General features: G+C 44.5%; 2 protein-coding genes across 2 annotated transcripts in view; both read left to right on the top strand.

The window, feature by feature from the left end:
* The window catches only part of LOC121634036 (adhesion G protein-coupled receptor F5-like), a 253,610-nt gene that overhangs the window by 35,498 nt on the left and 197,043 nt on the right, over positions 1-21,069 (top strand). The gene's annotated exons all lie outside the window — the stretch shown is intronic.
* The window catches only part of LOC121634037 (adhesion G protein-coupled receptor F4-like), a 33,080-nt gene continuing 32,414 nt past the window's right edge, over positions 20,404-21,069 (top strand). Inside the window, exon 1 of the mRNA XM_041976435.1 lies at positions 20,404-20,466. The gene's annotated coding sequence lies outside the window, so the exon portion shown is untranslated. The remainder of the gene's footprint in view (positions 20,467-21,069) is intronic.

Below are 21,069 nucleotides of genomic sequence, written 5' to 3' on the forward strand. Positions count from 1 at the left end.
TGATACAAGGACAAAAGGCCAGATGTTCAAATAAAAAACAAAAATAACTTGCCGTAAAATAGCTACAATTAATTTTGTTGAGAAAAATCGTAAAAAATCTGAATCATGACTTTAGAATCGTGAATTGAATTGAATCATGGCTTGAGTGCATCGTTACATCCCTATCAGCCATTTTTAAATTTAATCCATTAGAGCCATTGTCCTCCTCTCCAACATAGCTCCCACAGAGTCCACTTTCCTCCCAATCACAGACACACATTTATTAATCTGTTTGTCCAGCCGGTGACCTGCCACCCCAACAGACAACCCCAAAGAAAACAACACTTGCCACAACAGACAATACATCACTGCTCACATCAAATGCTGTGAGCCTCCTCTGGAAAAACAGCCTGTTCTGTCCCTTCTTATACAGGACATGTCCTGTGCTGACCAGTCCAGTTTGTGATTGAGGTGTACACCCAGATACTTATAGGTACTGATTACCTCAATGTCCTCCCTGTTGATGGTTTATTGTTTATTGTTTTAATTGGATCCCCATTAGCTGCAGCAAAACTGCAGCTATTCTTCCTGCTGTCCAACACATAAATCAACATTTATAAGCAAACATACAGATGTAGCATAGAAAAAGAAAATAAAAACAAAAACAAAATAAAAGGTAATCCTCTTACTCAACTATAAATCCAAACAATGCATAGTAATACCTTCTATAACATAGGATTAATAACTTCAATGTGCAGTTATAACTCTAGCCAGTGACCCAGTTTACAAAAATATTTAAATAATCTATATTATATAAATATTATAATATTTAATTATATATAATTATATTATAAATGTTATATGTATGCATTTAAGATATATTTATGAACAATTTAAATTATTTTATGCTAACCTTTTGTTCAAAGAGTTCCATGCCAACAAAGCTCTGTAGATTTTTTTTATTTTTTATTTTTTTTGGTTAATTGTTTTTGTTTTGTTTTGTTTTTAACAATAATTATTGTTTATCTTTGGCAGTGCAAAATTACCTCTGACAGCACGTCTTGTGCTATAACTGAGTTTCCAAACTGAAACATAGTTCTTTGTATAGAACGTGTGGGTTTTTGATACATTTCTTATAAAATATTAGTAATCAATAAAGTAATCTATCTTTTACCGTTAACCAGTTGCGATCTTTATGCATTCCAAATACATTTGTTCTAAAATCACAACCAAGGACAATGCGATCGGCTCTATTTTGCACTCTTTGAAGTTTATTTATCATGTCTGCAGAGGCATCAGACCAGACCAATTAAGATTTGACAAGATTAAAGCCTGTATTATTAATTTAACTGATTTTAGTGACAAATATACTCTGCATCTTCTAATGACTGAGATGCCACTTTCCATTTTATTAACAATTTTTATTTATATGTGTTTTCCATGAAAGTTTGTAATCTATGACAGCTCCCAGCAGCTTGGTCTCTTACACTTGATAAATACCTTCTCCATTTTCAGCTTTAACTGAGGGCTTTTACTGATGTTGTGATGAGGACTAATCACTATACAATTGGTTTTAGATACATTAAAAATACTTTTGTTGTGTTTTACCCAGTGTACAACTCCTTTTAATTTTCTATTAAAACTGAATTTAACTCAATAGTCAGTGCAGATATATATAAGGCTGAGTCATCAGCATACATTCCTATGTTTGTCTTTCTCAGAACAAGTGGCAGGTCATTAGTAAAAATAGTAAACAATTAAGGTCCCAAACAACTCCCTGTGGTACTCCACAAGGCACAGCCCTCTCATCAGAAAAACAACCATTAAAGAAAACTATTTGTGTTCTATCCATTAGATAGCTCCTAAGAAAGGACAATGCTTACACCTCAAACCCATATGCACACATACTACAATAGCAGTGTTGTCAGAGTACGTCTGAACTTGGCACACTGCAGATCAATATACAAAGTCAGCAATGTGTAGAGAAAAGGCAATACAACAGCACCCTATGGTGCAGAGCAGAGCAGAGTAGGGGGAGGTCACAATAACAGAGGTGGAACAGCCACTGGATGGATCAGAGTAAGAAGTCATAGCAGCAGGAGTAAAACAGCTGCCGGATGGTGCGGAGCAGGAGGTGACAGCAGCAGAGGTGGAAGAGCCGCCGGGCGGAGTTGAGCAGGAGGTGGGACAGGTGGACATGTGTGGGCTGATGCAGTCAAACCTGTTATACAAGCAGCTGAACTCATCTTCCATATCCTAGAGGACTACAGGACTTAGTAATTTCATTGCACTTTTTGTTGCAATGATAATAAAGTTCTATTCTATCCTATTTTATTATTCTATTCTATATACTTTGTACAAACTATAAATGTTGCACTTTCTCCTGTTGTACTTCTGGGTAGATGCCAAACTACATTTCGTTACCTTGTACTTGTATACATGTAAGGACAATAAATCTAATCTTGTCATGATTTGGATGTTTGGACTCAAAAATACTCAGGTTCCCAGGGATAGGTATATGATCTTTATTGTACAGAGATGAATAATGAGATTGTGCAATCCGGCTTTTCTCCGCTCAGGGGTCTGTGAACACACAAAGTGGAAGTTAGGAGGCAGGCAGCTGATGAGAACTCTGAGAGGAATTGAGAGTCCACGTACCAGCAGTGGGAATCCAACGGGGCGCAGGGTGTTGAATCCTGGGGTTGGAGAAGGGCCGCCGGGAGGAAGACTGCGGAAGGAAAGCTGCTGAACAGAGGAGAGGTTAATGGAGGGATACAGGTTGCTAGCAGGAGCACCTGAATGAGAGGACCGCAGAGGCAGGGTGTGAATGGTCCGGTTGGGGGCAGATATATCAGTCCGTGATCCGAAATCCAATCCTGTTAGACAAGCCAGGGGTCAGAAAGCCAAGTAATCCAAATTAACAACCAAAGCAGAATACCAGACAGGGAGCAGGCAGAATCAGAATCCAGGTCCAAAGTCAGATCAGCGTTAGGCGGGCAGGCAGGTAGGATAATTCAGACGGGATACGTGCAGGGAAGAACCAAGACGATCTGGCACTGGAGGGATGTTGCAGGGCTGTAGAAATAGTGCTTGGGACAGGTGAAGCGCATCAGCCCTAATCAGGAGCTGGTGGAGATGAGGCGTTCAGGGTGGCTGGAAAAACTGAGCCTCACACCACAGATCATGACAAATCTAATCTGAATGTGATCAAATGGGAAAGTAAAATGCATAATCATTGAACAGTAGTTAACTTAATTTACATACCATGCTATGTTGGGGTACGGCTAGGCTACCCTGACTATACCCAGGGAAGTTTCTGATGTAGCTTTCCTTCTCCTTGCGAGGCTTTGAGTGTATTTTTCATTGTTTTTTTTGTTTTTTGTTTTTTTTTTTCTTGTCCTGTCCAGCATCATAGCAAGCAAAATGATAATCTGGTTGCTATATCGTGCTGAACAAATTTGCTCTGCCAAGGGGAGGCCTATGGGTAAGGCTCCTCTTGATAATGTGATTAATTAATTTATTTATTTACTTTGAATCACGGAGTCTATGTAATCTTGTTGGACCTGACCGGAGGGGACAGAAAAAGATGGAAAATAGCAAAAAAGAGCAAAAGGGAAAGAAGAAAGGAGACAAAAAGATCACAGACAGAAGTAAAACGACCCTTCAATCCACACCATCACCAGACAACAAACTGTTACACCTGTACATGAACACACCAGAAAATTTCCTACAACTTTTACAAAAGCAGAAACACACACACAGAAAAAAACAAACAACAAAACAAACAAACAAAAAAAAAAAAACAGGCATTAAGAGTTTTTAAATAATAACCAAATCAGATCAAAAAGACATAACAGCGACCAGATACTAACTCACAGGAAAAATACAAAAAAAAAAAAAAAAAAAAATTTTTTTTTTTTTTTTATAATTATCGCTTAGTATTAAAAACCCACTAGAAAACTCAGTGACTGTGTCAGCATGCAGAGCATGAGAAACAAGGAGTGATCAGTGATGAAGAGTGGTGAGTGAGATCATGCAAATGCGACCAGAGGCAGACCAGGGCCTGGGCCGGGCCCTCAGCAGCAGACCCGGAGCACCAACCCATGCCACCCCACCACAAAGACAACTCCAGCCCCACCCGAAGGGCGGCAGAGGGGAGCCCCAGCAAGAGCCCCCCACGGTCCCGGGGCACAGGCCCCAGTGGGCATAGATCAGCAGCCGCCGGCCCCGCCAGGGACCGGCCCACCCAGGGCAGCCCAAGCGAAGGGCCCAGGGCCCCAGGAGCCCAGAGGCGGCCGCCCCACCCCCCAAAGGCAGAGGGCCCGCAACATGCCTAGGAGGACCAGGCCCCCCCAGACAGCCACCCGGCGTATGCCAGCACACACCCCGATGTTCCAGCCGCACACCCCGGGAACCAGGGTGCTATCGGCCCCCTCCCCCCACTCCCCATCTACTTCAACCTGCACCCCATATAACCCCACACTCACACCCTCCCCCGTGCCGCACCCACAATCACTCACCACCACACAATCACGCCACACACAACCCTCCCACCATGCCCCGTGGGGGACACCCCAGGCGGACCAGCGGACAGCGAGCCCCAACCCCCATAGAGCCAGCAGCCCACCAGCGCAGCCACCCCGGGACCCGGCCCCGGGGCAAACCCCCCCTGCCCGCACCCAGCCACACACAGGAGGAGCAGGGGTGTAAGAGGTCCCCAATACCCTCTCCCTCCCCGCTCCTGACTGTTTATATAGTGTGTGTTGTGTGCAATTAAAATTGAGGGGCAGTGACTGCAATGCGCAGCGAGCCCCCCAGGTGTTTGTTTGTGTGTTGTGTTTCTTGTGTTTTGGTGTCTCGGTGCAATTAAAACTGAGAGGCGAGCAGCCACGGGGTGCATCCAAGGAGACCACTGAATGGTCTCCTCCGTTCCACCCCGCATGGCTCCACGCCTCCCAACTCCCTACGTGTGTGTGTGAGACAGAGAGAGCGGGAAGTAAGAGGGGTCCGGGGATGTACGTCCAGAGGGAAGCAAACTTCCCTATGGATGATGAGCCTTTAGTGGCATTAGGCACCCCTGCTCCCCAGGAGGCCCCCCAGGGCAAGACAGGCCAGGAGAGGCCGCCCCCCACGACCGAGCCATTCAGGGACCGCAGCCAGTGAGCCGCCACCCTCCCCAGAAAGTTCCCACCCTCCCACACCCCTAAAGGGGAATGAGAGGATGGGGACAGCGGCAGACCCACGGCCCACCACCCCCAGGATCGCCCAGGCCCCCCCCACCACCAGTGCACTTAACCCCGCCCCAACCAAACACAGAAACACATGTACACACCTATTTCCTTGCACACTCCCACTCATCATAACTCACATATGCCCTCTCAGCCCCACCCAAAAAATGTAAACACTCGCACAGCATCCAACCCTCCCACTCTCACTCCCCAGACACACCCCCACTCATCCTAACACATCCTAACACATGCATACGCACGCACACAAACATACCCCCCCCATTCACACAAACATCCAAAGTATAGACACACACACACAACATACAAGCATCCCTGTTTCACACCCCAGCACCTCCCCCTATAATCCCCCGAATCCCACTCAGCCCTCCTTCAAACCCCTACACCCCCTCTGCCCCCGGGCCATACCCTGGGTCCCAGGGTGTCAACCAGACACCAGGGCATGCACCAACCCACACCACGGCAGCACATCCGGGCAGGCCCAGACCCCAGGCACATACGGAGCCCACCACCCCGGAGGGAGGAGGACCACCCCCGGGCACCAGAGCCCAGAACCCCCGCCCAGCCCGCCCCAGAATAGCCCGGCCACCCGGCTCAGGACCGACGCCCACCAACCCAGGCACCACCAGTGGCCTCACCCCCCACCACGAGGTGACTCCAACCGCTGGCCCCCTCAGCCCCCGACGGGGCCAGACTCAGAGCCACCCCCACCGCAGAGCAGCCCGGTCCCGCATCACGGGCAACCACAAAGAACCCGCAACCACCAGTCACTCCCGGCCATTTCTCAAACCCCCATAGCAACGAGGTCACAGTCCTCCACCTACACTAAGTGATGGAACTAAGCACAGGGGACCAGAAGGAATGAGATTCAGCCGAATAGTTCTTTAAGGAGGCAGACATTGTCTCATTACTGATGTGGTCAACTAAGAGATTCCTAAACTGCTGAATACACAGATTATTTTTGTTTTTCCAGTTCACAAGGATAGTTTTCTTTGCGATGCATAATGCTGTGCGTATCATGTGTGCAGAGTTAATTGCCATATTAATGTCACCCAAGTCACCTAGTAGACATAGTGCGGGGATTGTAGGAATATTACATTTAAACCATGTTGACATGTCCACACATACCTGAAGCCAGAACCTGCGGACAGGTGTGCAGGACCACAAGGCATGGAGGTAGTTATCTGGTGTGTTTTCATTGCAGTGTGTGCAGATGTTTGATTGTGACAGACCCATCCTGAACATCCTTTGTCCTGTATAATGAGTTCTATGCAGAATTTTGAATTGTATTAGTTGCATATTTGAATTTTTAGTCATTTTAAAAGTGTTTAAACATATTTGTGACCATTTATCTTTATTAAAGTTACTGGATAAGTCACCCTCCCATTTTGAAGTTGGAAGACAGATTGAGTCTTCTAGTTTAGATAATAGTCTATATGTTTTTGATAATAGCTTTGGGGCATTGAGATTCATGAATTCTGCCACCCTAATAGGTAGCTGTAAGTTTAAAAATTAATAAAATATATTTTTTACATATAATAGATTTAAGCTGGTGATATTCTAAAAATGTTTTGCTACTGATTCCATATTGTGAAGTGAGAATATTAAAGGATAAGAAGTTTCCATTTTCTATTATATGTTCTAACTGTTTTATTCCTTTATTTTTCCATTGAGTAAAGTTGCTAAGCTTTTTGTTTTGCAGGATGTCAGGGTTGTTCCAGAGGGGTGTAAACTTACATGGAAAAAGTGAGGATTTGGTTATTTTTAGAAAATCCCACCAAGCCACTAAGGAGGAACTGATATTGATACTTTTAAAACACTTATGTGTTTTGATGGTTGAGCTGATGAATGGCAGGTCAGAGATAAACACATCCTCACACAATGCTTGCTCTACATCTAACCATGTTTCATCCAGACTGCTAGGTTTAAGCCATTTGGAGATATACTGCAGCTTGTTAGCTAAGAAAACATGATTAAAGTCGGGTAGCTCCAATCCGCCTCTATCTTTAGTAGGTTGTAAAGTTTTTAGACTGATACGTGATGGCTTATTTTTCCATAAAAATTTAGATATATGTGAGTCCAGTGACTTAAACCAACTGGAGGATGGTTTAGTGGGTATCATTGAAAACAGGTAGTTTACTTTAGATAGAACCATCATTTTAACTGTGGCAACCCTCCCCATGAGTGATATGGGTAAGCGCCTCCACCGTGAGAGATCATCCTCTATTGCTTTATATAGCTGGACATAATTTAGCTTTGTTAGTTCTGATAACCTGGGGGAAATGTTTATGCCTAGATATCTAATGTTTCCAGACTGTATTGTAGTATTGGGTATGTTTTGTAGGTCACAGTTGATGGGCATAATAATAGTCTTAGACCAGTTAATAGAGTATTCAGATATTGATGAGAATGTGTTAATAAGTGTGATTGTCTGGGGGAGAGACGTCGGTGAGTTCTGGAGAAAAAGTAATACGTCATCAGCATAAAGACTTATCTTGTGTTCTATATTTTTGGCATGGATTCCTTTAATCTCTTTATTTTGTCTTATGGCAGCAGCTAGGGGTTCAATAAAAATAGCAAAGAGTGATGGAGAGAGTGGGCAGCCCTGTCTGGTGCCTCTCTGCAAACAGAAGCTTGGAGAGGTTTGATCATTGGTCTTCACACATGCATTTGGGTTGTTATATAATATCTTTATCCAATCTATGAAAGATGACCCAAACCCAAATTTGTTTAACGTTGCAAATAAAAATTTCCAGTTTACTTGGTCAAACGCTTTTTCTGCGTCTAAAGAAATTACTGTGGATTCCAGATTATGTAGAGTAGAATAATCTATGATGTTAATTAATCTACGCATGTTAGTAGAGGAATGTCTACCTTTAATAAAGCCTGTTTGGTCAGGATGTATTATTAAAGGGGTTATTTTTTCTATTCTTCTGGCCAAAGCTTTGCTAATTATTTTGAGATCTACATTTATTAATGAAATTGGACGGTAATTGGATGGAAGTGTCGGGTCTTTACCTGGTTTTAATAGTAGAGTAATATTGGCTAGGTTCATATTTGAAGGTATTTTTTGTTTTTCCTTTATTTCTTTTTTTTTTTTTTTTAAACCTGTCTTGTCCAGCATCGTTGCAAACAGAATGATTGTCTGGCTGCCGTCTGGTGCTGGGCAATTTTACTCTATCAAGCAGGGATTTATACTACATGTATAAAGTCCCTCTTGATGACATGAAAAACTTTATTAAATCAGACTCTTAATGCTGGACTCGACCGGAGGGGACAGAGAGAGAGAGAGAGAAAAGAAAGTAGAGAGAAGAGGGAGGGGAGAGAGAGGGACAGAAAGGGTGTGGGGAGTGCGGGTGGGGACTTGAAACATCATACAGAAGACCATGTAATCCATACTACTTACAACATATATAGCTAAGATCATCCTAGCCAGTAGGTCATTACACAACTAGTTGATAATAGTAACAATAATAATAATAAGAGTAAGAGTAATAATAATAATAAGAACAGAAATAATAAAAAAAAGAAAAAAAAATATGATAATAGATATAAGTGAAACTGCTGTATTCAAGAACCCGCGCAGAGAAACCTGTGTGGATGTGTTGGAGAACTCGGCCACACGGCGACGCAAAGACTGTGTGGAGACGTTCAGGAAGGAGTGACCATGCAGAGTGATCATGCAGATGCCACCTCACTTGAACAGAGGCCAGAGTCAGGCCAGCGGTCCCGAGACCCAGGCCACCAGCCCCCCCGCAGGCAACAGATCCCGACCGGTCCACAGAGACGACCACTCGCCCGCCCAGGAAGGCAGCAGCAGGAGACCCCAGCAGGAGCCGCCCCGCGGACACAGGGCACCGGCCCCGGCGGGCCGAGGCCAGCAGTCCCCGACCCCCCCGGGCACCGGCCGCCCGGGACAGACGGGGCAGAGGGCCCGGGCCCAGGAGCGCAGGGACACCCCCCTCCCCCACAGGCCGAGGGCCAGCACGCCACCCGGGGGGACCCGGCCCGCCCAGACGGCCACCACCAGAGGCCAGCCCCACACCCCAGCGCCCAGCCGCACACCCCGAGAACCAGTCCTGCCCCCCCCCAGACCAACACACACACACACAAACACACACACTCTCCTTCCACTCCTCCATTCATCCTCCCACGCATACACCATTCAACCCTCACATACTCTGTCCTCCCACACACACACACCATCCTTCCACCATCCATCCTTCCACACACACACCATCCTTCCTCCCACACACTCACCATCCTTCCACCATACACTCTCCCACACCTACCCCATCCTCCCACACACACATCATCCCTCCACCACTCATCCTCCCACACATACACCATCCTCCCTCTCATACACCATTCATCCACCTTCACACCTCCCACACACACACACACACACACCATCCTTCCACTACCCATCCTCCCACACATACATCATTCTCCTACACATACACCGTCCTCCCTCTCCTACACCAAACATCCACCTTCACGTACCCCATCCTCCCACACACACACACCACCCCTCCATCACCCACTCTCCCAAACATACACCACTCCCCCACACACACACCATCCTCCCTCCCATACACCATCCATCCTCCCGCACACACACCATCCTTCCACCATCCATCCTCCCACACACTCCCCCATCCCTGCACCATACATTCTCCCACACATACCCCATCCTCCCACACATACATCATCCCTCCACCATTCATCCTCCCACACCCACACCACCCCCCCTCCCACACACCACGCATCCACCTCCACACACCCCACCCTCCCACACACCATCCCTCCACCACCCATCCCCCCACACCCACACCACTCTCCCACCCACACACCACCCCCCCCCCCAACACACACACACACACAAACACCATCCCCCCACCACCATCCTCCCGCCACCCCACGCCACGGGGGGACAGCCCCAGCCAGGAGGCGAGGAGACACGAGCCAGGCCCCCACCCCCCCCACCCCGCCCCCGCCCCCCACTCCCCACCCCCAAAACAGCACCTTCCAGCCAAAACCCCCCCGGGACAGCCCGCCTACGCCCCGGGCCAACGCGACATGCCACCCGGCCCGCCCCGCCCCCGGGCCATCCATGGAGACAGGGGCGCTTGAAGACCCCATCCCCCCCCCCCCCACTAGTGATGGAATATATTATGTGCTGTTTGCAATTAAAAAAAAGAGGGTTAAAATTGGGGGGCAGTAACTGCATTGAGGAGGGGGCGGGGCCACCTGAGCAGTCCCACCCACCTGACCTCGCATGTTCCACCCCCCAAAACGTGTTTGTATGTTGCAAATGTTATTTGTGCTCAGTGACTAAGTGGAATTAAAAGCTGGGAGGCATACTGCCGCTCGGCGAAGCAACGGGGCCACTATGATGACCCCCCTGCCCCGCCCAGCGCAACAAGCACACCTCCCACAGCCCTACCTGTGTATGTAGTGAAGAGTGGGGGAGGGGAGGGGTCAGGAGATGTAGGTCCAGAGGGGAGAAAGCCTCCCCCCTGGAAGACGACCCGCCAGTGGCTTTGGGCGCCCCCGTCCCCCGCCGGCCCCGAAGGGCGTCACAGGCCCGGAGCAGGCACCCCAACCCAGGCACGCCACGAACCCCCCCAGGGGCCAGCCACCAGCCCAAAGGGCCACTTTCCTCTTTCTGAGTGGGAGGGGGGCGAGGCAAAGGAAGGGAACCCCAGGCCCACACCCCCAACACCCGGCCAGGGCGCCCCCCAGAGGACACGTCCTAACCCCCTGCAAACGCACACACACTCTTTTTTTTTTTTTCCCCCAGCCACTCACACACCCTCTCACACACCTCTATACACCAACACCTCAATACGTGCACATACCTCCACACACACATCACACGCACATACCTATAAACACACACACCGGTACCCACATACACACACACTCTCATACCCCTCCATACACATACACCACTACACACGCACTCACATACATACCCGCATATACACACAAGCACCTCCATACATACTCACGCCTCCACCCACTCCTTCACTCCTCCACACACACCTCGACCTCCACGTGCACACACTCATATATACACACCTTCACACACACCCACACACGCATCCCACATAGACCTCCACACACACACCCGCACACCACTCACACACACATACACGCACACACCTAGACCTTCATACACACCCACACACACATACAGCACACACATCCCTCTACACCCACCCACACACCAGCATACCTACGGACACACACACACACACCCACCTATATACAAACACACCCCCACCCAGGTTCCGGGGCTGCGACCAAGCACCAGGGCACGGACCAACCCCCGGCACGGCACATCCGGACGGGCCCAGCCCCCCCCAGCAGCGGCAGACCCCCCACCCCCAGGAGAGGGGGGAGACCCGACACCCCAGAGCCCGGGGCCCCCACCCGGCCCACCCCGGGCCCGACCGGCCACCCGGCCAGGGGCCGACGGACACCGACCCAGGCACCCCGGCAGCCACCCCCCACCGCCACGAGGCAGCCCCACCCCGGGGCCCACCCAATGCCGCCCGCCCAGACCGGAACCCCCAGCCGACCCAGCAGCGGAGCAGCCGAGATCCCCACCCAGGAGACAACCGGAGACCCGAAGCCACCAGGGACCCCCCACCCATATCCACCCCCATCCAAGCGAAGCCGCAATCCTCCACCTACATTAGGTGATGTAGCCAGTCACAGGGGACCAGAGGGAATGAAAGTCATCTGATTGGTTCCTGGAGGAGGCAGACATTGTCTCAATGCTGATGTGATCTAACAGGAGATTTCTAAACTGCTGGATAGACAAATTATTCTTATCTTTCCAGTTCACAAGAATAGTTTTCTTTGCGATGCATAAGACTGCGAAGACCAAGTTTATGGAGTGTATTCCTATGTTAGTGTCACCCAGGTCGCCCAGTAGGCAAAGTGTGGGGTTTGCAGAAAAACTGGTTTTAAACCATTTTGAGAGATCTTCACACACCTTAATCCAGAACCTTTGGACAGGTGTGCAGGACCACAGCGCATGGATGTAGCTATCAGAAGTGTTCTCAGAGCAGTGTGGGCAGATATCTGATGGTGAAAGGCCCATCCTGAACATCCTGTGTCCTGTATAATGAGTTCTATGGAGAATTTTGAATTGTATTAGTTGTATATTTGAATTCTGAGTCATTTTAAACGTGTTTAAACATATTTGTGACCATCTTTTCTGATCAAAGTTATTAGATAAATCATCTTCCCATTTTGAAGTTGGGAGAGATATCCTGTCTTCTAGCTTTGCAAGTAATCTATATATTTTTGATAATAATTTTGGAGTATTAAGATTCAAGAATTCTGCTATTCTGACAGGAAGCTGCAAGTCTAACTGTACAGGGGTATACTTCTTACATATAATTGATTTTAGTTGGTGGTACTCTAAGAATTTATTGCTGTTGATTCCATACTGTGAGACAATTGTGTTGAAAGATACAAAGTTTCCATTTTCTATTATCTGTCCTAACTGTTGTATTCCTTTAGTCTTCCATTGAGTGAAGTTTATCATCTTTTTGTTCTGCAGGATGTCAGGGTTGTTCCAGATGGGTGTAAGTCTACATGGAAAGAGGGAAGATCTGGTTATCTTACAGAATTCCCACCAAGCCATTAAGGAAAAACGGATGTTAAGGCTTTTAAAGCACTTATATGGTTTAATGGTTGAGCTGATGAACGGCAGGTCAGAGATGACTAAGTCCTCACACAAAGCCTGCTCCCCATCTAGCCACGGCTCATCCAGATAACTGGGTTTGAGCCACTTTGAGATGTACTGCAGCCTGTTAGCTATAAAGTAGTGATTAAAGTTTGGTAGATCCAGTCCTCCTCTATCTTTAGTCTGCTGTAAGGTTTTAAGACTGATACGTGACGGCTTGTTTTTCCAAAGAAACTTGGATATGAAAGAGTCCAGAGATTTAAACCAACTGGTGGAGGGTTTAGTGGGTATCATTGAAAATAAGTAATTAACTTTAGGTAGAATCATCATCTTAATGGTGGCAACTCTCCCCATTAGTGAGATGGGTAAGCGCCTCCACCGTAAGAGATCATCTTCTATTGTTTTTAGTAGCTGAACATAGTTTAATTTTGTTAAATCTGATAATCTGGGGGAAATATTTATACCTAAATATCTAATGTTTCCTGTCTGTATTTTGATATTAGGGATGTTTTGTAGGTCACAGTTGATGGACATGGCTGTAGTCTTAGACCAGTTATTAGAATAATCAGATATTGATGAGAACTTATTAATAACTGTGATTGTCTCAGAGAGTGATGTTTGTGAGTTCTGAAGGAAGAGTAATACATCATCTGCATAAAGACTTATTTTATGTTCTATATTTTTGCCCTGGATTCCTTTAATTTCTATATTTTGTCTAATAGCAGCTGCTAACGGCTCTATGAAAATGGCAAAAAGTGAGGGGGAGAGTGGACAGCCCTGTCTGGTGCCTCTCTGTAAGCGGAAGCTTGGAGAAGTTTGATCATTGGTTTTCACACATGCATTTGGGTTATTATATAATATTTTAATCCACTCTATGAAAGCAGATCCAAACCCAAATTTGTCTAGTGTTGCAAATAGAAACTTCCAGTTTACCCTGTCGAAGGCTTTTTCTGCATCTAGAGAAATGATTGTGGATTCTAGATTATGTGAAGTAGAGTAATCTATGAGGTTAATTAGTCTACGCGTGTTAGTAGATGAATGTCGACCTTTTATAAAACCTGTCTGGTCCGGATGTATTATAAGAGGGGTTATTTTTTCTATCCTTCTGGCAAGAGCTTTACTAATTATTTTCAGGTCTACATTTATTAAAGATATGGGACGGTAACTGGATGGAAGTGTGGGGTCTTTGCCTGGTTTTAGCAATAGTGTTATATTAGCTAAGTTCATATTTTGCGGTATTTTTTTGTTTTTCCTGTATTTCTAACAACATATTATAAAATGTAGGAGCTAGCGTTGTCCAGAATTCCTTGTAAAATTCTGCTGAGTAACCATCTGGACCCGGGGCTTTATTGTTGGGCATATGTTGGAGAGCTTCGTGGAGTTCATCTACAGTAATAGGTGCATCTAAATTTATTTTATTTTCATTTTTTAGTTTTGGTAGATTAATGTTGTTTAAAAATTGTTCAATATGTTCATCTGTTGGATTAATCTGTGATTCATATAATGTTTTATAGAAGCTTCTAAACGTGTCATTTATCTTGTCTGGGTCATGGCTGATGTTTCCGTCTTGATCTTTAACAGAGGAGATTGTTGTTTTCTCCTTGTTTGTTTTTAGTTGATTTGCTAAAAACTTTCCAGATTTGTTACTATGTTCAAAGTTCTCCAAGCGAAGTCTTTGCACTAAAAACTGTGTTTTTTTATCTATAATTTCTTTAAGCTGCAATTTAGTTTTCCTTATATTATTCATTGTGTGCTCTTCGGGGGAAATGCGGTAAGCCTCCTCCAATGATTTAATCCTGAGTTCTAATTCTAAAACTCTTGCTGTTTCCTTCTTCTTCTTATGTGAGGAGAAGGAAATTATTTTCCCTCGCATTACTGCTTTTCCTGCTTCCCAAAGGAGACACGCTGAAGTTTCAGGCATGTCATTTTTTTCTATATAAATTGACCATTCTTTTTTAAAATAATCAATAAACTCAGGATCTTTCAATAAAGAGGTGTTAAATCTCCAGCTTTTACCAATCGGTTTATTATTTTTGTTTCTCAGACTGAATGAAACTGGTGCGTGATCGCTGATGCTGATTGGATGTATCTGAGTCTCTGAAATGTCGCCCATTAGTGAGTTACTATTTAAAATATAATCTATTCTAGAGAAGGAGTGGTGAACTGAAGAGAAGAAGGTGTATTCTCTTAGTTTAGGATGGTGAGAGCGCCAAGCATCGCAAAGACCAAAATCCTTCATGTACTGTTTGATAGTTTCTGACGACTGCCAGACTCGATGACTACCTGATGTGCTGCAGCGATCTTGTTCAGTCAAGACTACATTAAAATCACCAGCTAGCACTATTCTGTTATCTGAATAATTCTGGAGTGTAGCAAACAGGGAGTGGAAAAAGGAGGGATCATCTACATTGGGACCATACACATTGGTAATACATAATTTGATATTACAAATAGATAATAAAGTTATCAGAAATCTGCCTTCCGGATCCACTACTGTGCTATCTATGTCAAAATTTAGTCTCTTATTAATAAGAGTAGCTACTCCTCTCTGCCTAGAATTATAACAAGCTGAGTAAACATGAGGAAACTGAGCTGTTTGAAGAAGGTCTATGGTTGAGTTTGTTAAATGAGTCTCTTGTAGTAAGACAATGTCAGCCTGCAGCTCCTGTAATTTATTAAAGATCTTCAACCTCTTCTCCCTGGAACCGGCTCCATGTACATTCCAACAGACGATTTTTAACATGGTTATTGTGAACGGTTTAATGCTTCATGCGTGTTACTGACGCGTGTGTCTTTGTGCGCCCCTTTTGCGTGTTCGCGCGTGTTTGCATGCAGCCTGATTGCGCGCGTTTGTCCGTATGTTAAATGTCCGTATATGTAGTCTACCTTAATGCGTGTTCTCTCATACATAAAACGCGAGTGTTTATATGTATCATGTATGGTGCGGCTGTGCGTCCTGACGGTGTTCGACCGGCTGCATGCGCTGCTGATATTACGAGCTGGATTACAATTAACAGTGAAGACGTGAAATAGAAAGATAGTGAAAAGTGAAAAGTGAGAAGAGTGGTGAAACAGAAAAAAATACATCGATCTAGGTGTAGAGGCTGTGGTGAGACGAGCAGTGTGTTCTACTGTCAGTGATCTATAATGGCGAGTTAAGAGTGATCATTTGGAGAGATTGACTTACAGCACCTGGGATCAGAAGAGCCACGGAGTGATGTCCGGGTCGCGGTACAGTTGTCCATTAATAAACAGTTTATCCACCGCGATGACAGCGCGAGCGCCATTGGCGATCGATTTCCTCCTGATGGGAAACAGGACTCTCCGTCGGTCCAGAATCTCTCTCTGATATTGGTCGTTTACTCCGAAGTTGGTCCCCTTCAGTTCGCGGCCCTGGTTCTTCACCTGCTCCTTCTGTTTGAAGCTGACGAACTTCGCTACTATGGGTCTTGGTCTGCTGGACCCGGGTTTCCTCCCGCCGAGCCGATGGACTCTGTGAAAGGAGATGTTTTTCACCGTTTCCTCCGGGAGCTTCAGGTGGGTTTTGATGAAGTTTTTCACCGTGGTCTCGGGGTCCTCCTCCGTCTGCTCTGGAATCCCTGCAAATACCAGGTTCTCTCTCATGCTCCGCGCCTGCAGATCGATCACCGTTTCCTTAATCTTCTTATTTTCATCTGAGAGACGGGTCAAGCCCTCGGTGAGGGATTTTACCGTCTCTCTGAGACCGGCATTTTCTGCAGCCAGACTTTCCACCTGCTTCTGGCTGAATTCTAACGATTCACGTAGCGCCTGGAACTCCTTGTGGAGAATTTCTACCAGACTCAAACGCGCATCAAAACTGCTGAGTTTCTTATCTATGGAGATCAGAACATCTGTTGAGTCGTTCCCCGTTGGTGAAATAGCTCCAGGTGAATCCTCATTTCGCTGTCTCTTGGACTTAGATGCGGTGGAGGGGGTGGAGGTGTTGTTTGGTTTCCCCATGACGATTCTGTCGTAACAACGATCTATAAAATCTGTCAGGCTGGCCAAATCCTCCCCGCTGTGCTCCAGAGTGTACCTTTTAAAGGCACTATAGTCCTACTTTAAAGAATATTTTGATTAAGTTGGCACAAAATACAATCGAATGAAAGTAGAAATGTTTGGGCGCGCCTAGTTTGAATCTGCCGTCTCCCCCGGAACTACGTCACCTACAGCATTAGCGTCACTTACCTGCCACCAGCGTCACCTTACCTCTACATTTATTAATGAAAATTGGACGGTAACTGGATGGAAGTGTCGGGCCTTTACCTGGTTTTAATAGTAGAGTAATATTGGCTAGGTTCATATTTGAAGATATTTTTTGTTTTTCCTTTATTTCTAATATCATATTGTAGAAAGTGGGTGCCAGCATTGTCCAGAATTCTTTGTAGAATTCTGCTGGGTAACCATCTGGACTTGGAGCTTTATTGTTGGGCATATGCTGGAGAGCTTCTTGGCGTTCTCCGACTGAAAGGGGGGAATCCAAGACCATTTTATCTTCATGTTTTAATTGTGGAAGATTAATGTTACTAAGAAATTTATCAATATTGTCATCTGTTGTAGTTAGTTGCGATGTATATAATGTTTTATAGAATTCTTTGAAAGTGTTATTTATCTTGTCAGGGTCGTGGCTGATGTTTCCTTCTGGATCTCTGACAGAGGAGATGGTTGATTTCTCCTTATTTGTTTTTAACTGATTAGCCAGGAACCTTCCGGATTTGTTGCCATGCTCAAAATTCTCCAAGCGAAGTCTTTGCACCAAGAACTGCGCCTTTTTATCTATTATTTAATTAAATTCAAGTTTAGCTTTCCTTATAGCATTTAGTGTGTGTTCTTCTGGGGAGACATGGTAAGCGTCCTCTAAGGATTTAATTCTGAGTTCTAACTCTGAAATTCTCAAAGTTTCCTTCTTTTTCTTATGAGAAGAAAAGGAAATAATTTCATTGTTTGAACAAACCTTTTTGCAAAGCCAATGGTTGCAGGATGGTACAGAGCTGATTTTTTAACATCTCTATTTTCTTCTCGGTAGTAGTTAATTTTATGACAGCCACTTCACGCCATTTGCTGTGAACAAACAACAAGAAACATTCTTTTCTCAAATGGACCAGCAAAGTCACTGTGCACACGATGCCATGGCTCCTGTGGAAACTCCCACAGATGGAGAGGTGCTGATGGTGGATTGTTTCAAACTTTGTGACAAGATGAACAGCTTTTGGCCAGCTCTTCTGTTTGTGTTTGGCCACCAAAAGTAGCTTCTCAGCATCTCTTTCATTCTCACTATGCCACTGTGCCCTACATGCAGTTGCTGGAACATTTTTGTTCTGAGTGACTGTGGAATAATCCCCCCCATATCAAAAATCTGAATGAATCGACAGTTCTGATTGGCTACAACAAGTTTGACAAGAGTGTCCATGACAGAAGACAACACAGAGTCATTTCTGATCTCCCTGTACTAGAAAATGTCCAGTGTTTGACTCTGGCTTTGTAACAAGCATCAGCATTGCAGTGAGAGTCTGACTTGTGATACTTGATGTCTTAAGAATGCCCTGACAACAGCAACGGCCATCTCTGTAATCGTGACGCTGCAAGAGATGGTATGCTGGTGTACGGTCCAAGGATGGTTGTGAGAGGTCAGTGATCAGTTAGTAACCTTCCTTCCAAATAAGTACTAGTGGAATTTCCTCACTCCAAATACAATACCCAGAGCCTCTTGTTCCAGTTGAACATAGTTAGGCTCTGCTTTGTTTAGTGTTCACAAGGTAAAAGCAATTGGTTTTCCACACTGTCTGTTAGTATGTGAGAAATCACTGCTCCAACTCCATAAGGAGAGGCGCTGCAGATCAGTTGAATCGGCAGTGATGGACTGAAATGTGTCAGAACCTCTGTTGTTAACACATCTTTTTTTCTTTTTGAAAATCATCTTAACAGTCAGTTGTCCACCTCCACACTTTCTCCTTGTGTAGCAGGTCATGCAGCGGTTTCAGAAGCGATGCCAGGTCGGGATGAAAATGATAATAATAGTTCAACAGCCCCAAGAAGGACTTCAGTTGACTGACATTTTGTAGCGGTGGTGACCTGCAGCAACACACCTGATCTATGACAGCTTGTTGTCAAGTTCTGCACAAGCCTCTAAATAATCCATTAATAATTTGACTCAAGTGTATCACAGCAGGTAAATATTTCAGATCTGCAGGACTGTGAGTCTCGAGGTTCATAGTTGGTGATCCCAGCACTAGTGCATCAGAAAAATCTTAATATAAAAAGGGCTTGAAATAACTGTGAGATGAATACAAAAGAAATTAATTTTAAACTTTTTAAAATTAATAAAAGAAAATCAATATTTTAATTAATTGTGATCCTGTACGTGCAGGTCCAGTAAATATTCCTTACATTCCTAAATCATTGACAGCTTAACTTTTCTAATAAACAGACCCAGTAAAACCGCGTTGTTTACACTGACTCTGATCTCAGTTCAACATGATCATGACAAACTTACAGGTAACGGAAAATGTTCAGTAAAATGTCTCATTTTTTTCTGAATAGTCAGTGGAGCTGATATGATGGAGTTATCGTCAATTTAGTACAAAAGTAGTAACAAGCTAACGTTTACATTAGCTTTTATGTTACAGTGACCAACATCTCCAGGTGCATTTTAAAGTGGACGTAGGTGCGTGTTGTTTTTATAACACAGACGTTTCAGTTTGCTACTCTTATATTGGTCCCTTTTTTAAAGTTTTTAATACCCTGAGCTACCGCCGCTGTAGCAACAGCTGTGTTTACTAGTTTGGATTGATTGCGTGTGCATTGCGGGCACGTCTGTGTAGCGGTATGTCAGTGTTACGTCTGGAGAAATGGCAGCAGACAGGAGATCAAACAGAAAGAAGATCATGAAATATTAAAAAAAAGAAAAGATTATCCATGAGTCTAAAATCAGGAGACTCAAGTCACTGAAAATGTGATTTAAGTACAAATCAAGTCCAAGTCCCAGACTCGAGCCCCCATCTTTGCCATGACTACAGAGGCCGCCACCACAGAGACACCCAAGACCATCGCTAGCCAGGTCCCACAACACAGCCATTAGGATGCAGCACAGGAACCCACAAACCACCCAGACAAGGGTGATCCCTGCAGCAGCGAGCCTGCAGACTGAGCAGGCATAGCTCCCGGTGTGGAGGATCCAAATGTCAACACTAAATTCTAAACTTTGAGCAACAACTGAAAATAAAAAACAATTATTTGCCAATTATTGTTTTTATTGTAGGCTAATAACATGACATATAAATATGCTTATAAAGAAAAACATAATCAGTGAAAATGATCTACTTTACAATAAACCAGTGCACCTGAAGGGATCGTTTAACTCAACCTGCTAGACGAGTGTATGACTCAAGCAAAGGGGGAAGTCCCGAGAGAATAAAGGGCTTTCTCATACACATGAACATTAGTATGTACTCCAGAAGAGCAGTAAATAATGACATCCTGACAAGAGCCTGTTTGGAAGCCAGCAGACAAAGTGAGGTAAATTTACCATTTTACTCTTATAAGACTGGTTTAAACTCAGTATTCTCTCAGGTCAAGTTTAAAACATGCATTCCAAAAAATGATGATCTTTGTAATTCTCCTCCCCGTCTTTCTATTTGCCTGTATTTAATGAATTGGTAGAAAACAGTGTAAATAATAATAGTTCTGATTTTATTTAATATTTATGTGCAAATAAAGACATGCTTATTAGGGAGATTTTTCATGAGAAGCTTGAGCATTAGAGATTTTTCTAATCCCAGAACAAATAACTGTAAAGAACTATGGATTGTATTAAATTCCTTTTTAAATAGATTATATTGAAGAGTAATATTTAGATTTCCAAAAATCTAAATATTAAATATTTTATTTCATTTTCTCTGTAACATGGAATTTGTTTAATATAATTGATAATGATGGAATAAAAACCTTAAAAACCTTATATTATTATTATTATTATTTATTAATATTAATTAATATATTATTACTATACCTTACTCAAAGCTGACATGCATTCGGGTGTCACAGGAAACTTATTCATTGTATCTGCATGTTAAAAACAAAAAAAAAATGACAAGATTATGTCTGAAACACAGATGTTAT

This window comes from Melanotaenia boesemani, chromosome 22 (assembly GCF_017639745.1).
Source record: "Melanotaenia boesemani isolate fMelBoe1 chromosome 22, fMelBoe1.pri, whole genome shotgun sequence".
NCBI lineage: Eukaryota > Metazoa > Chordata > Actinopteri > Atheriniformes > Melanotaeniidae > Melanotaenia > Melanotaenia boesemani.